Source organism: Artemia sp. Qi Xiang Cuo, chromosome 10 (genome assembly GCF_049724085.1).
Source record: "Artemia sp. Qi Xiang Cuo chromosome 10, ASM4972408v1, whole genome shotgun sequence".
In the NCBI taxonomy this organism is placed as follows: domain Eukaryota; kingdom Metazoa; phylum Arthropoda; class Branchiopoda; order Anostraca; family Artemiidae; genus Artemia; species Artemia sp. Qi Xiang Cuo.
This window is the reverse complement of record NC_142803.1, coordinates 59,183,144-59,199,030: the sequence shown is the minus strand read 5'-3', so window position 1 is coordinate 59,199,030 and position 15,887 is coordinate 59,183,144. Positions and strand designations below refer to the sequence as shown.

Here is a 15,887-nt window from a genome sequence, read left to right as displayed (position 1 = left end):
TGCAAAAAAATTTATGGTGTCTGAGCAATAATATTAATTGTGTCATTCTAACTAGAAAAGTACCTAAAAATTTAAAAATTAGTTTTTTTGTTCGATTTAATTAGCTAATTTTTTATTTAATATCTCACATCAAAGTTATAATTGTCACCTGGAACCAAACTTGTTTTGGCTCAGCTTCTAAAGTGCGTATTTTTTGTGCTATATTTCCGTAGAAAAGAAATTAAACTTTTTATTTTAGTCTTCAGTTCTTTATGTAAACTGCAAAAATGTTTATGGTGTCATATAGCAATAATTTTTATTAATTATTTCAACGTAGAAAAAATACTTTAAAATTTTTAAATTATCCGGGTTGCAGAGGTAGCTAGCAACCCAGTAAGAGACCATCACGTCCAATGATAAGAAATATACCTACCCATAACTCCAAGAAATTGAGTCTGATCAAAACAAAAAGTACACTATTAGAACCGCCTTGTCCGAAATCCCTATATATAAAATTTTCTGTTCCTTGGCTTGAAAACAACGAAAATATATTGGCTTGAAAATCAAGAAAAGTGGCAGCTACTACAGCATTCTGCCTAAACGGCATCTTCTTTTTTAAAGAAGAACCCCTCCATATATTCACAGTGCTGTCTAATATTTTCCATGGCATCTGTAAACTGTTTCACAGTTGCCAGTCCATACCTTGGAGGCTTTTCTTTAAACATATAACATTTCTTTTGGATATTACTATAAAGTTTTACCAGAGCATTTTTAGCCGACTTTTCAACAACATCCGCTCTTTCAAAGGGAATTTTAATCTGTAATTTTGAATATTTTTCGTAATCCTGGTAAAAAATTCGTAAATGTTTCTCAGTTTACGCAGATCAGCCTGAATTTTTGCCATCTTCTTGGACTTCTGAACGTAACTTTTAACTCTGTCTTTATGTGTTCTTTGCAGCTTATGTAAACTGCAAAAATATTTATAGTATTCGAGCAATAATTTGTATCTTTCAGTTCAAACTGGAAAAATACCATAAAATTTTATAATTAGTTTTACTTTCCGCTAGGTTCTAGCTAACCCATAAAAGATTTAATGTGTATGGCCTTACAAAAAAAATAAATTTTTTATTTATTTTAGTTTTCAGTTCAGAATCGCTGAAGTCATTATGTAAACTGCAAAAATATTTATGATATATGAGCAATAATTTTAATCTTTTTATTCAAATTAAAAAAAACTGAAAATTTTAAGATTAGTTTTATTTTTTGTTAGGTTCCTGATACTTTCCAAAAAATAAGTTTTTCAAAGTACATAATCCGGGTTGCAGCGGTAGCTAGCAACCTAGTAAGAGACGATCACGTCCAATGTTAAGAAATAAAAAAACCCATAGCTCCTACAAAAGCAGTCAGATCAAAACAAAAAGTACACCATTAGAACCGCCTTGTCCGAAACCCCTGTATAGGAAACTTTCTGTCATTTGGCTTGAACAGCAAGGGAAATATATTTGCTTGAATTATAATTAAGATCGAACTCTTCCCTATACTAACTTGCATAGGCAACTTTACTATAGTTAAGATTATTAAATTAAGGATCAGTATAGTTAATAATAAATGGTGCCAGTCAAGAGAATATTTGGCAATAAAATTGCCTACGGTGGGAACTGAACCTTAACACTTTGTATTAAAATTCCAAAACACTATCAACTGCACCATGCAGGCTATCAAGAACACAATATTTTTAATAGTTCATGTTATATTTAAATGATTAAATTAAAAAACGATCATTAGGAAAAATATATATTGCATATATTGGACTTAGTTTTCTGCTGATTCTTTGAGATTCATCTCTTACAATTCCAAAAGAAAAAAACGTAAGGGTTTTCTTGTTTGTTATCAGATAAATATCTAGGTAATAAATTATTCGGATTGCAGCGGTAGCTAGTGACCTATGGAGGGACAATCACGTCCCATAGTATAAATTATATTACCCCATAACTCTTAAAAATAATTGTAGCAAAGAACGAACTCTGTTGGATAGTATAGTAAATATCCAGGTTGCAGCAGAATCTAGTAGCCTAGTAGGAGACGATCATTTCTAATGGCAATACCATCGGAGACTTATGATATAGCAATTAATTGGACAAATCCTTTATATATCATCACTATTATTATTTTCGTCCAAGTTGCCGTCTCTTTGTACTGATATTTTCTTTTTGAAGAGCTCTTGACGTTTGATCTTTCTTTAGTATGTCCACTCCACTTTTCATATGGGTGGTCACTATTACTGTCAGTGTTTTTAATATTAATAAGCTTTGACTTGCTAATAGAATTGGAGATATTATTGGGTAGCATTAGGTCTTCGTCAAAGGAGTAGCTTTTTTTTCAGTCGTTCCATTTGCATATACACATTTCAAGGTTTTCACGATTGAAGATTCCAGAATTCAAAATAGCATTGGGTAATAATAGCTCTAAGTCAAATAATATATAAAGGCATATACAATGTGCTACAACCATAAATGACGTCATGCAAAACAAAGAAGATTATTCTGTTGAATAACCCTCGTTATAACATCATGACGACATCTCTGACAAAATTGCACAATCGCCCCCCTCCGCATAAAAATGTGAATTGATGCTACTGGATATAATCTGTCAGGATTTTCATGTAATTTAATTTTCGAAACAATACTATTTCTTATGTAAGGACAGTGCATATCTCATGTAATGAGAGTGATAAGTAGGGAGCAGCATCAAAACTTAAAACGAAGTGGAAGGGGCAACTCTTTTCATATACGTAATAATTTCCCTTCTTTTTTAGTTTTGATGTTGCTCCTTACTTTCAGTTAAAAAAAAACTTTTTTTTTGCAATTTAATTTCTGATCGTTTTTAAATAATACCGGCAAATTTGGCTCTCTTTCTTCATGAATTTTAACAAGGGACTACAACAATTTAAAAGCATTAAAAAGAAAACCGGAAGTTTGAAGCTTAGTAGATACCGTTGTTAGAAATCGGACTAGCTTTAATAATCAAATATCTTTGAAAATTTTCCAGTAAAGAACAAACTTCCACCCCATAGTAACTAAATTAAGACTATAATTTAAGACTCAAACAAGTAATTTGTTTGCTTTGGTATAAAATACTACCAGCGGTAAGATTTGAACCTGCGCCACCGAAGAGACTGGTAGCTAACACCAGAGCCTTGGACCACTCGGCCACGCTGCCTCTCATAACTATGTGCATCCGGGTTTCAGTAGTAACTAGCAACCTAGTAAGAGACGATCAGTCAAATGCTAAAAATATAAAGCCCAGAACTCTTAAAAATAGAGTCAGATTAAAACAAAAGTACATCATTAGAACCACCTTATCCGACACCCTACTATATAATGAATGTCGTCATAGTTTTATTAGAACTATGAAGTGAATAAAAAAACACGACAATATGTTGTTACATTTCTGAAGACTTCATTAAATAATATAATTACGCTATCATTACGCATATCATTAGGAGGACCTCCTCTTACTAGACTAGACTAATCCTTTATATAAACCTGGCTACAACCTATGATTATGACGTCATTGATCAATCTTTAACATGCAATATGCAGTTTTTCATAGAAGAACTGATTCTATTTAAAAAATTATTTGTTTTAACTACAAAAGGTTTTTAACCCCATTAATTTCCTTGAAAATGTGCTATTGAACAACTCTCTGCGACGTTCCAGTACCAGCTATCTGTGGAAGAAAAAAAGAAAAAAAAGAGGCCACTTAGGCAGAATGCTGTAGTAGCTACCACTTTTCTGGATTTTCAAGCCAATATATTTCCCTTGTTGTTCAAGCCAAGGGACAGAAAGTTTCCTATATAATGGTTTTCAGACAAGGCGGTTCTAATCGTGTACTTTTTATTCTGATTTGATCGTATTTTGAAGGAGTTATGGGTTATTGTATTTTTTAACATTGAATGTGATTGTCTCTTACTACGTTGCTAGCTACCTCTGCAACCCAGATGGTAAAAAAAGGCAAACAAACACGCATCCGTGATCTTTCTTCTGGCAAAATAACCAAATTCCACATTTTTGCAGATAGGAGCTTGAAACATCTACAATAAGGTTCTCTGATACGCTGAATCTGATGGTGTGATTTTCATTAAGATTCTATGACTTTAGGGGTGTTTCCCCCTTTTTTCGAAAATCAGGCAAATTTTCTCAGGCTCGTAACTTTGGAGGGGTAAAAGTAAACCTGATGAAACTTATATATTTAAAATCAGCATAAAAAATACAATTCTAATGATATATCTATTGATATTAAAATTCCATTTTTTAGAGTTTCGGTTACTATTGAGACGGGTCGCTCTTACTATACAGTACGTTACCACGAACTATTTTACTAAGTCCCACAAACTGTTTGATACTTAGTATCTTAGTAATCCTTTCTTCATCATCAAACTTCGTAGAAAATTGAGTTTTTGATCCTTCTACTAACCTTTTGAAAAAAGAAGGTAAAAAATTAGGAAAGCTGTGTCCAGTTTCATTATCTTGCTGCTTTTGTGTTGTCCTCATACACAAGCATCTATTATCAACTTCTACAGCTTAATTATTACCATAGTAAAAAAAATATGGCTTTTCCGTCCTCGTCCATCGGAATTGCAGCGTAAAGGTCACCACTGTGAACACATCTCAAGCAATGGTTGACACTAACGATTTTATACACGTATTCGAGATGATATACTTCGTGATACACAAATGTTTTCTGGCATTTCCCATTGCAAGGGTAAATTCTTCCACATCAGGGACATAATTTTTTTTGGTAGATGCTCCAAAAACTTTAAACACTACTTTTGGATGCTTGCATGTAGCTTTGCTAGAGAACTTGAAGCAATGTAAATGACCGCGTTAGCTATTTCTAGCAGTAGTTTAACTTCAATAGTTGAATACTTTCTATTATTTTTTTGTACATATCAAAGATAGTATTTAAGTTTTTGAAGTCTAACTTCATATTTGCTACAGTCCTGGACCTATATTCCCATTTTTTTTATAATTTCTTACAAATAAACTAGATTGCCTGTTATTAGCCGGAGTCGAATTGTGCTTGGACTTGCTTATGAAACAGGATTGCGCGTTTTTCATCAACCAGCGGCTTCTATTAAAATTCTTGTAGAATTTGATGATTTTGTCTGGTTTTTCTCATCTGTTCCTTACAAGAAGAAAAATCAATCCCTTTGTATCTTTTAAACATATTTTAAACAGTAACCTTTTCAATATGATTTCTATGATACAAATCATCACTTGTGTATTTGTTTCTTTGTTTCCAATAGACTGAGTTGATATAATTTTGACGAAACACTTCATTATCTCTATATTTAATGTTCTCCGGGTTGATGCACACTTCATGGCATTTTGACGATACTCTTCATTATCTCTGTAATTAATGTTTCTCCGGATTGATTCAGCCTTGATAGAATTCAGACGATAAGTTTCATCATTTCTGTATTTGATTGATGCATTTGATTAAAACACGATGTTTATTTAGAGCTGCTTCTTTCTCATCCTGCTTATATCGGTTTTTGGCAATCAATTTGAGAACGTCCTTGTTTTTCTCATGGTTCTCTTACCTTTTGCCAGCAAGCTGTTTAGCTCGATTGTTATGTCTTTTCTTCTCCTTAAGTTTTCCTTTTCTTACGTGTGAAACCATCATAATAAATAATTTTCTTATGGAATTAAATATTAGCAATCACTTCGTGTTTAAGTCTCGTATGAAGTATAAAAAACTTAACAAAAAATAAAACTAATTTTAAACTTTTCAGATATTTTTCCAGTTTAAATTACAAGATTAAAATTATTGCTCAGATACCATAAATGTTTTTGCAGTTTATAACTTTATCGATTCTGAACTAAAACTAAAATAAAATAAAAATTATTTTTTCAATTTTTACGTAGCGTCACTCATTCCATCATATATGGTTATTAGTAAGCAATCGGTGTTAGATCTTACGTCACGTCACTTATTACTTCATATATGGTTATGATTGTGTAAAAAATCAAATATCTTTGGAAATATGAAAAGACATCTAAAATGCAGTTTTTTGGTAAAAAGTGATTCTATTTTTAGTTTGTTTTTTTTTTAATTAAAAAGGCACTAGAACTTTTCATTTTTGTTCAAATAAGCCCTCTCGCAAAATTCTAGGACCTATGCATCGATACGACCACCCCTGGGGAAAAAAGGCAAACAAATAAATACGCATCCGTGATCTTTCTTCTGGCAAAAAAATCCACATTTTTGCACATGGAAGCTTGAAACCTCTACAGTAAAATTCTCTGATAGGCTGAATCTGATGGTGTGATTTTCATTAAGATTCTATGACTTTTAGGGGGTGTTTCTTCCTATTTTTGAAAATAAGGCAAATTCCCTCAGGCTCATAACTTTTGATGGATACAGGTAAACTTGATGAAACTTATATATTTAAAATCAGCATAAAAATACAATTCTTTTGATGTATCCATTAATATTAAAATTTCGTTTTTTAGTGTTTCGGTTACTATTGAGACGAGTCGCTCTTACTATACAGTTCGTTACCACGAGCTATTTGATTCATGATCTAATGGTTAGCACTTAGGACTTTGAATATTGCGATGTGATTTCAAATTTCGTTGAAGCCTTTTTATAACTTGTTGCTTACTTGTACTACCATGTAGTTACTATGGGATAGAGCTCGTTCTTTACCATAAAAAGCAAAGGCTACTCCTATTAATTAATATTTAGGTACTATGAGCTATTGTTCATTCTTTATTATAATAACAAACAAATACCAACGATCTATATAGGTTTAGTTTGAGAAAATTCAATAAAAGTGTGAGACTTGCTTTGGTAAGGGCTTAGTTCATCAAATGTGTTCACACTACAATAACGATTCGTGTAATAATCACGCAAAGTCAGTAGTTGTACAAAAATGGTTTATGTTCAATGTTCACGAATATACAAGGTCCAGTATCAGAGTCACACAATACTGTGAGTCTGAGTGACAGGCAAATCAGAACATCTTCTTTATGACAGATATGAAACTAGACTCAAACTCACTAACGTACGCTTAGAATATATACAGAAACAGATCTAGCCCAAGAATATGTAATTCACCTCTATGGTTTATTACATGTTGTGGGTTAATGGCTTTATAATCTATAAAGTCGGTGGCCATAAAAATACGTAGGTTGCTGTCTCTTGATACGAAGACAAACATGCATCCTACGTGAGATTGGACTAATAAAGAAATATACAATAATGAAGTTCACAAGAGCCCTAATTTTCGAAGAAACAAAGCCATGAGTAACGTCATACTTATGAGCACATATACGTCATGTTTGCCTCAGTAGTGGTTCCATCGTAATTAGTGTCTATGATGTAGGAAAATTACACAAGAAACATATGGCTGACGTCATATTTATGAGTACACTTCAAGAGAATAAATTAAAGAATTTCCGCCTCACCCCTCCAAGGAGTAAACGCATCGTTTTTACATCTATGACACAAGCAACATTACAAAAGGAACATAGCTATGTTTATAATAGCAAATGAAATTAGTCCATTTACAAAAGGCGTTTTAAGCGGTTTTATAAAGCTTGGAAAACATGAACAACCTAGACGATCAAATGTGAGAAAAACCCATCCGAGCAGCTAAGCTAAAGGATAATGAAAAAATTTCTAAAATAATGATAAACAAAAGTGATACACCAAAGACAAAGAAATATACAGTCAGAATGTTTGCGTCAGAGACAACTACGAGTCAAAAACAAAAGTGAAGAACGAAGAAACATCCAGTTCGAAGATAACCGGCATCAAGAATTTAGACGAGTCAAGAATAAACTAAAGAAATTAAAAATATGGAGTTACAAGACATACAACAACAAAGAATAGAACGATTTAGAAGATGAAAGTGAAGAACAATGAGATGTACGGCTAAGAGACATGCCACAGCGAGAACAAAGAAATATGCAGTTAGAAGAAAAGCGGCCCTCTGATCACTTTGACTCTTAAAAAGGGCACTAGAACTTCTGATTACGAATCCAATAAGTCCCCAAAGCATATAAGCCTATCCTTTCTATAAGAACCTTATTTGCCCCCAGGGCATAACTTACCACCCTTGCCCTGAGAGCTGTAGGGGGGGTATCTTTCTCATAGACTTAATTTCCGGACCCTTCAACTACGATGAACAAAATTGCTATCTTTAAATTTTGATTGGAAGAGTCAAGGAAAATGAAGAGCGTGGAGGGGGGAGGTGGTTGCTCCCAAATCACTCTGACTATTAAAAAGGGGACTAGTCCTCTCAATTTCCAATGGAATGAGTCCTTTTCGAAGTTTCTATGACAACTTCTTCTATACAAAGTGCCCTTGTCTAAAAAAAAATTATAATAATAAAAAATATTACATTGTGCCAACATCGATCTATACTTAGGCAGTGCTATTGCACTCCCTATGATCCCTGTTTTGTTAACTGGGTTTCATGACAAAAGCGTAGTTACCAGGTTATTAAGAAACCATCATTTTATTCCTTATTATATTGAGATACAATCATTATTACTCCTGATTAAATAGGCTTATATAAGGAATGCAGTTAACTGAATTAAATGAAAGGAGAAACTGCTCTGGTTGACGGGCATAGCAAGCAGAGGAGACGGGTGGGCAACGCCCACCCTGCAAAAAAATTTGATCACCCTAGAAAAATTACAAGTATTGGAAATTAACTCCAATTTCAACTCCAGAATTAACTCCATTTTCACGAAAATTAGAGATAAATTTGTTTTTTTTTTACTTGGGCTTAGTATATATTTTTCCTATGGATGTAGGGCTGCCAAGCGATTGTAAGCATGTCAAGGTGTGTACTACTGCTGATAGGTGTCTGAACAAAATTTTATTGTGTACAATGTTTACGAATTCTCATATAACTTCGATTAATTCCACCCTCTGTTTCTTCATGTGTTTTTCTAGTATATGCTACTATATACTAAACCCTTCATGTGTTTTTCTAGTATATACTTTCTAGTACATGTGTTTTTCTAGTATATTTGTTTTTCTAGTATATCCCAGTGAAATAGATTGATGCATATGTGCGTGATTAAAAGTCCTTACGCACATCCTTAGAAATCTTTTTTTGATTTTTGTTTCAATATTTAAAAATTAACTCAATTCTAATAAATTTACCGCCTTATTTTTTGTAATGTGAGATGGAAAGAGAGTTTTGATATCAATACGTTCCTGCCTAAACGCTCTTAGGGTAATTCATTTTTTTAAATACAAATTTCTGTCAATAGATTGATGATGCCATATTGAATTTGCTTTATTAATATTTACTTAGTTGTCAGTTTACTTCAAGATTATGATAAGCAAATTAATTACGACATTTAATGAGGAATTTCTATTTTTGTCGGAAATTTTTCGTTGCAAATTCAGAAGTTTGTTTTTTCGAAAGATTAAATATTTACAATCATATTTGTTTGCGTGGAAATAAAGTTATTTAATTTATTGAAAATGATCTTTGTTAAAGTAAAAGGGAATTTTTGTTTCTCGGTCTCGAACATAAAATTTTCAATCAACATCTAAATTAATTTTCCGATTAGTTAATCCTATAAGTACTTTTCAAAAACAAATTAGTACACAGAGTATATGCATAAATGTTGAGTAGCACAAATATATATTATTGATAATATATAATGACTAATAAATAAATGATTTCTTGGGAGGATGTAGAGAGGAATGCTTTGAACAGATTGGCATGGAAGAGGAGCGGGCGTAGTTGTGTTGGCCTCAGGCACGTTGCTAAAGTGAGTTGTTAGCAATAATAGTAGTTGGATACAATAATATTGAGATACTTTAAAGTTAATAAGTAACGAGTTGCATGTTCAGTTTCACTCCGAGAAACCCAAATGCTCAAATTAAGAAATATTCAACCATCCCTCCCTTAACCATTGTAAACCTCATTCTTCAGTAATTTACATACGATACAGTTAGATAAGCACGGGCGTCATTTCGGCCCCTTTTTCGTTAAAATAAATATAAAAGATTTACCCCCCGAGTTTTTGAAGAGTATATTCAACCCCTACAGAGAAACAAAGAAGTCTTAACTTTTTTTCAAAGGTGAAATTATTATCTTAAATACTTTTTAGCTTTTATCTGAACGAGCTAAAAAGAAGAAAAACCCGGTTGTATTTGTAACCATATATGACAAAAAAAAGTGAATGTAATATTATGATGTTTATATTATAGTTAATATAATTAAAGTGCAAAATATAGTTAATATTTTGCAAGTGCAAAAATATTAACCTACTTTGAGCATAGGCGTCGAAACTACTAGATATGCAATAATGAGCTCAAATTTCTCAAATAGATGGGATAGAGACTTTGTCATAGGTTAAAATTCAAAACGCTGTCTATTCATACATTGTCCAAGGTAACTTCCTGCTTGAGCTTATTATTGCAATTTGACCTAGCCAAACATAACCTAACAGTTATGTGTCATTATAGTAGGCTAGGTTAGTTCCAAACTAATGTTTTCTTAATCTACCCCAGAGCATCCATCCTGGCTCAGGAATATAATTTAAGCCAAATTTGAGGAACATAGAAATAAAGAAGGAGGAAGAATGCATAAGATCTTAATTTGATATCATACACCAGACTCAAATGGAAGAGGAAGCCCACACTATAAATTTTCAGTTAAATGCTTGACTTGGGTCAATTGATTGTTAAAGATACAGTTAAACCATTTGAAGTGACATATCCACTTCAAATGGCATGAGTGTAGCAATACACTCATGCCAAGAGCGTTATTTAGTAGTTACTTACTTTAGAGTCACATCAGGCAAAAACTTCAAACAACTATCTACTCAAGCACTTAAAACATAGGAAAGCTTTTTTGAATGTACACTGTGTATTGTCAGATAGTCAAAAACAACCAGTACTTATAAACCATAAGGTTTTTTTATCATTTGCATATACCATTTAGCAGATTTCACCCAGGAAAACAAGGGTGTTTACCAACTAGATAGTACTTAAAAGAGAAATAAAAGTAAAATACCAAGAAAACCTAGAATATGCAAACCATGACTCAGAAAACAAGCTTAAAAATGATCACCGGCCAAACAGAAGACTAAGAGTTCCGATGTCACTACCCCGTTCAACTTGTCAAAAGTACACCAATCACCTCATCATGGACTAATACAATACTAACAAGACAGGTCTAAATACCAAGAAAGATTTCCCCTTAGAAGTTAGTAGTACCTGAATTTATGAAAGTTGAATTCATTAATTTGTATATAAATGAACAGATCACAGAGGTATCATAAGAATTAAGAAAGATTGAACGCTTACAAATTAGCAGTGGTAACTCTTTCATCAGAGCTGAAGAAGAGAATGATTCCAACCAAGACAGTGGGAACGTCACACAATAAAGATATTTAGATGTTACGTTGCAAGTTCTGTGGAATCAATGTATTTTCTTAACCTATTACCTAAAAAAAACTATAATGAAAAGATAGAAAAAACAACAACTTACACCAAAAGAGTTGCTGCACACATCACACACACATCCATTGTTGCCTTTTCTTTCTTTTAAAGCTCCATAATCAGATTCGCGGGATGATATTCCATAGCTGGTGCCACCCCAGGTCTGTTCTTGATCTAATACACAAATTAAAAGTCATAATGATATTTGACAAAATAAAAATGAACTGTAGCAAAGGTTTTCCCACATTTTGGATTATCTTCAAGCTTAGTAAAAGCAACGAATTAATTATTAATTAGCTTCTTGAAAGATTTAACTAATTGAATCTTGAATTTGTCTGCTATATCACAAAATATCACTAGATTTAGGAAAAAATCACTAGATTCAAAAATATTTCAAACAAAATCACTAGCCAGAAAAAAATAACTAGGCAATATAAAAAAATCACTATAAATACTGATAAATCCCTAGGGGTGGCAACTCTGCTAAATCCTCTCCAATAATTATGCATCAAACTAGCTTTAAATTAAAACCCACTCAATGTGCTTATCAAACTGATTGTCTTAGCCATTTCATCTAGCTGGGAAGTGTCATCAGACAAACCAACCAGATATGCTAACAATTTTTTTTTACCTTTTATACCTTACAGTTTCTATACCGATTTCAAAAATTGCCTAAGAACAGGACTTGGCATTCTTTTTAGATAACAGTCTTATGTCAGGAGTAAGCAGTGTAAAAGCTTATCTTTCCTTTATTAGATTAAGGAGAATTCTCTTAATCATATTTACACATTTGCTTCCAGCAACTCTCTTGGAATCAGGAATATGGCACAATCACAAGGTATTTCACCATTTTTTTTTATTTTTTTTTTTTGCTTGTATATAATTTTAATGGAAAGCTCTGAAAGAAAAAAAGTTTAACCTACTGTTCAAAAGGTAATGGTACATTTTACTAAGGGAAGGTATTTAGCCTAGGGTATATCACTCTTAAAATATACATATGGGCAACACTTTCTGTTTGCAATCATCAGAAACAGAGGTAATCTAATGTAGTAGGTAACAGTCACCATTTATGTTTATGTGGGTAAATGTTTGATATCTGGACAACAATTTTGGTTTGCATTGTTCAAAAATAGAAGAAAGTTTATGTGTTACATAAGAGCCACAATTCAGGCCAACAAGTGTCAATATTTGATAAATGAACAAATGTTTGTACTTAGGCTACAATGCTCAAAAACAAGAGGAAAAATCTGTACTAGGTAAGAGTTACAATTCATGTACAAATGTTTAGCTGCTTGACACAAAGACGGAACTTTCTGTTTACCTTTGTCAATAGGGAAGGGTGGGGATGCTTGGTCAGTGGGGCAGGTTAAACACTTGGATATTTGCCCGCCATCTGTTAAAAAAAAATGGAAGCTCCGACTGAATGTGAGGAATTACAATGCAGTCATGGGATGAAAAAAATGGCAGCGGTAGCCTCCATATGAAAAGAGTGGACAAAACTTTTCTCTTTTTTGGTGGGTTTTTCTGAACTGTTGCTAGACTTAATGTTGTTTTGAGAGAGAATGAGAAGGCCTTTCTCAGAAATGATTCCAGGATAGAGCAGCCTATTAATTTGTTTCCTTTTAGGCTTGGAAGCAAGTTCTCAACATTATTAGTTTTTCTTGGAGCCGTATTTTTGTTTGTGCATCCTGTGTGGGGCAGATTGGGCATTTTTTTTTGGGTGGGGGGGCAGGTTGGTCACTTTGAAGATGCACTGTTCAACCTGCCCCACTGGGTGAAAAAAAGAAGAAAATTCACATTTTTTCCATAAGTGTAGATCTTTGTCATTATTTTTGGTTATCGTTATGTCATCTTTCTAGGTGAGATCCAACAGACATGCAGACTTACAATAGAAAAACCCAAAATGGGACCTTTCCCCCAGAAGTCATGAGACAAACTGTGCAAAAGTACTGGAAGGTGGTAAATTTGCCACCATTGCACGCAAGATGGATATCCTCCGCTCGACTCTATAACACTATGCCCAGAAATTCTCTGAAGAAGGTCGTACAAGTGCAACCAATGTTAGTAATGTTGTGCTAGAGCTGTTTGGGCCATGGTATAAAACGTGCATAGTTTTCACAGCTGAAGAAGAGAAAATTCTTGAACAATATCTTGTCAGAGCATCCCATCTTCACCACGGACTGTCGCCAAAAGAAGTCAGAACCTTGGCATTTGAGTTTGCAGAGAAGCTCGGTAAGGATATTTGTCATTGGGAAGAAGCTAGAACAGCTGGTAAGGACTGGCTCTGGGCCTTCTTACAGTGCAACCCAACGCTTTCTCTCAGATCTCCAGAAGCAGCAAGTATTGCAAGGGTAACTGCTTTTAACAGACCTGTAGTCAATGTATTTTTTTACACATACAAGGAGCTATTGTGTAAATATAGTTTTGCTACTGGGAATCTAGACAAGACTGGCCCCACTATGGTTCAGAATCCAAGAAAAATAGTTGCTGAGATGGGAAAAAAACAAGTTGGCAGGATTACATCTGGAGAAAGAGGCGTACTAGTTACCATGTGTACAGCCGTGTCAGGTAAAGGCACTGTTATCCCACCATTCATGATTTTCCCAATAGTAAAGTATCTCCCACACATGATGAAGGGATCTTGGCCAGAGAGTGTGGGTATTTCTCATCCCTCAGGATGGATGAATGGAGAGAATTTTGTTGTTTTTCTGGAGCACTTTATTTGCCATAGCAAGCCAAGTGTTGACAGACCAGTGCTGCTTCTGATGGACCATCACGCCAATCATATTACCATTGAGTCACTTCAGCTTATGGAAAAGTCCCACATTATTGCATTAACCTTCCTACCCCACACAAGCCATAAATTGTAGCCACTAGACAGAAGTTGTTATGGCCCCTTCAAGTCATACTACAATGCTGCTTGTGGCACATGGATGACAAAGAATCCAGGACAACCCATTTCTATACATGACATTGCGGAATTGGTTGGTACTGCCTTTCTTTCTGCTTTGACTCCAACAAATATCACCTCTGAATTCAGGGTTGCTGGAATCAGGCCCTGCAATCACCATATGTTTGGGTATGAGGAATTCCAAGCTGCTGATGTTACTAGCAGACCCAAGCCATCTAATATTTCACAAAGAATTGTGTCAGATGTGATTGACGCAGAAGATAGTTCAAGCCACTCAGAGGAAGAACTAGGGTATTCGTCAACTTCTTGAGCTCATGTGGCACTAGTGTCTGCTGCTACTAGTTTAGAAGGAGTAAGACCCAATCCAAAAGCTTGGCCAAAAAAAGCTGATGCAATCAAATGAAAGAAGGGCAAATCTCAAGTTCTCGCAAATACACCAGTTCAAAATGCCTTGTTTGAAGAACTGTCAGCTAAGAAGAAAAAGAAAATTGGGAAGCCTGTTTTTAGTGGGATCAGAAACACCAGTAAATCAAGCAAAAGACTACAGAAGTAACAGCACAATTTGCCAAAGTGGATGCAAGCTCTGATAGTGAAAGAGAAATGGTCTTGAATGATGACTTGGATCTTGATGCAGATATAGATGACATTCCAACTAAAAAGGACAAAATCAGTGTGGGTGATTTTGTTCTTGTGGCATTTGTTGGCAAGAAGAAAAAATACTTTGCAGGCCAAGTGAAGGAGGATATGAGCAAGGGATAAGTTTTGACCTTCCTTCATAGGGAATCTCACACATGGAAATTTCTTTTCCCAAAAGTAATTGATGAGGCTCTAGTCCCTCAAAGTGATATTGTTTTGAAGCTCCCAGTTACCACAACCTCTGAAGGCAATGAACATGCTGTGAAAGCACTAGTGTTTGACGTTTGTCTTGGGGAGTACTCAGTTGAATAAGTCATATCTTTTTCAGTTTTGTTGTACTTGAAGCTGAAGAGTTGATAATTGAAGTTGAAAAAATTGTATTAGAAGCAAAATATACACCTTGTAAATGAAACAAGACTGTAATTGTGTCAGGTCTTGGAAGTAAAACAAAGATGACTCATTTTGTGACCAACCTACCCCATGTCCATGACCAACCTGCCAAACCCTAGGGTAAATTGGTCACTTTTGACCACAGCTCTTAAAAATATTAGTGAAAAAAAAATAATTGCCACATAAATATAAAAAAAATCAAAGAAGCTAGAACAATGAATGCTGTATCTTTCTACGTCACAACCATTCTTCAGGCATCCATACTTTGACTAAACTTTCTATTAGAACAAAAATGTGACCAACCATCCCTACCCTCCTCTAATAGAGGAAGTCTTATTTGGTAGGTAAGAGTCACCATTTATGTTTATGGGGGTAAAAGTTTGATGTATGTACAACAATTTTGGTTTGTATTGTTCAAAAATAGGAGAAAGCTTCTGTGTTACATAAAAGCCATAATTCACATCCACAACTGCTAATGCTTTACATA

General features: G+C 34.1%; 1 pseudogene; it reads left to right on the top strand.

The window, feature by feature from the left end:
* Window positions 1-14,012: 14,012 nt before the first annotated feature.
* LOC148947963 (uncharacterized) lies at window positions 14,013-15,133 on the top strand (annotated as a pseudogene).
* Window positions 15,134-15,887: the final 754 nt, after the last annotated feature.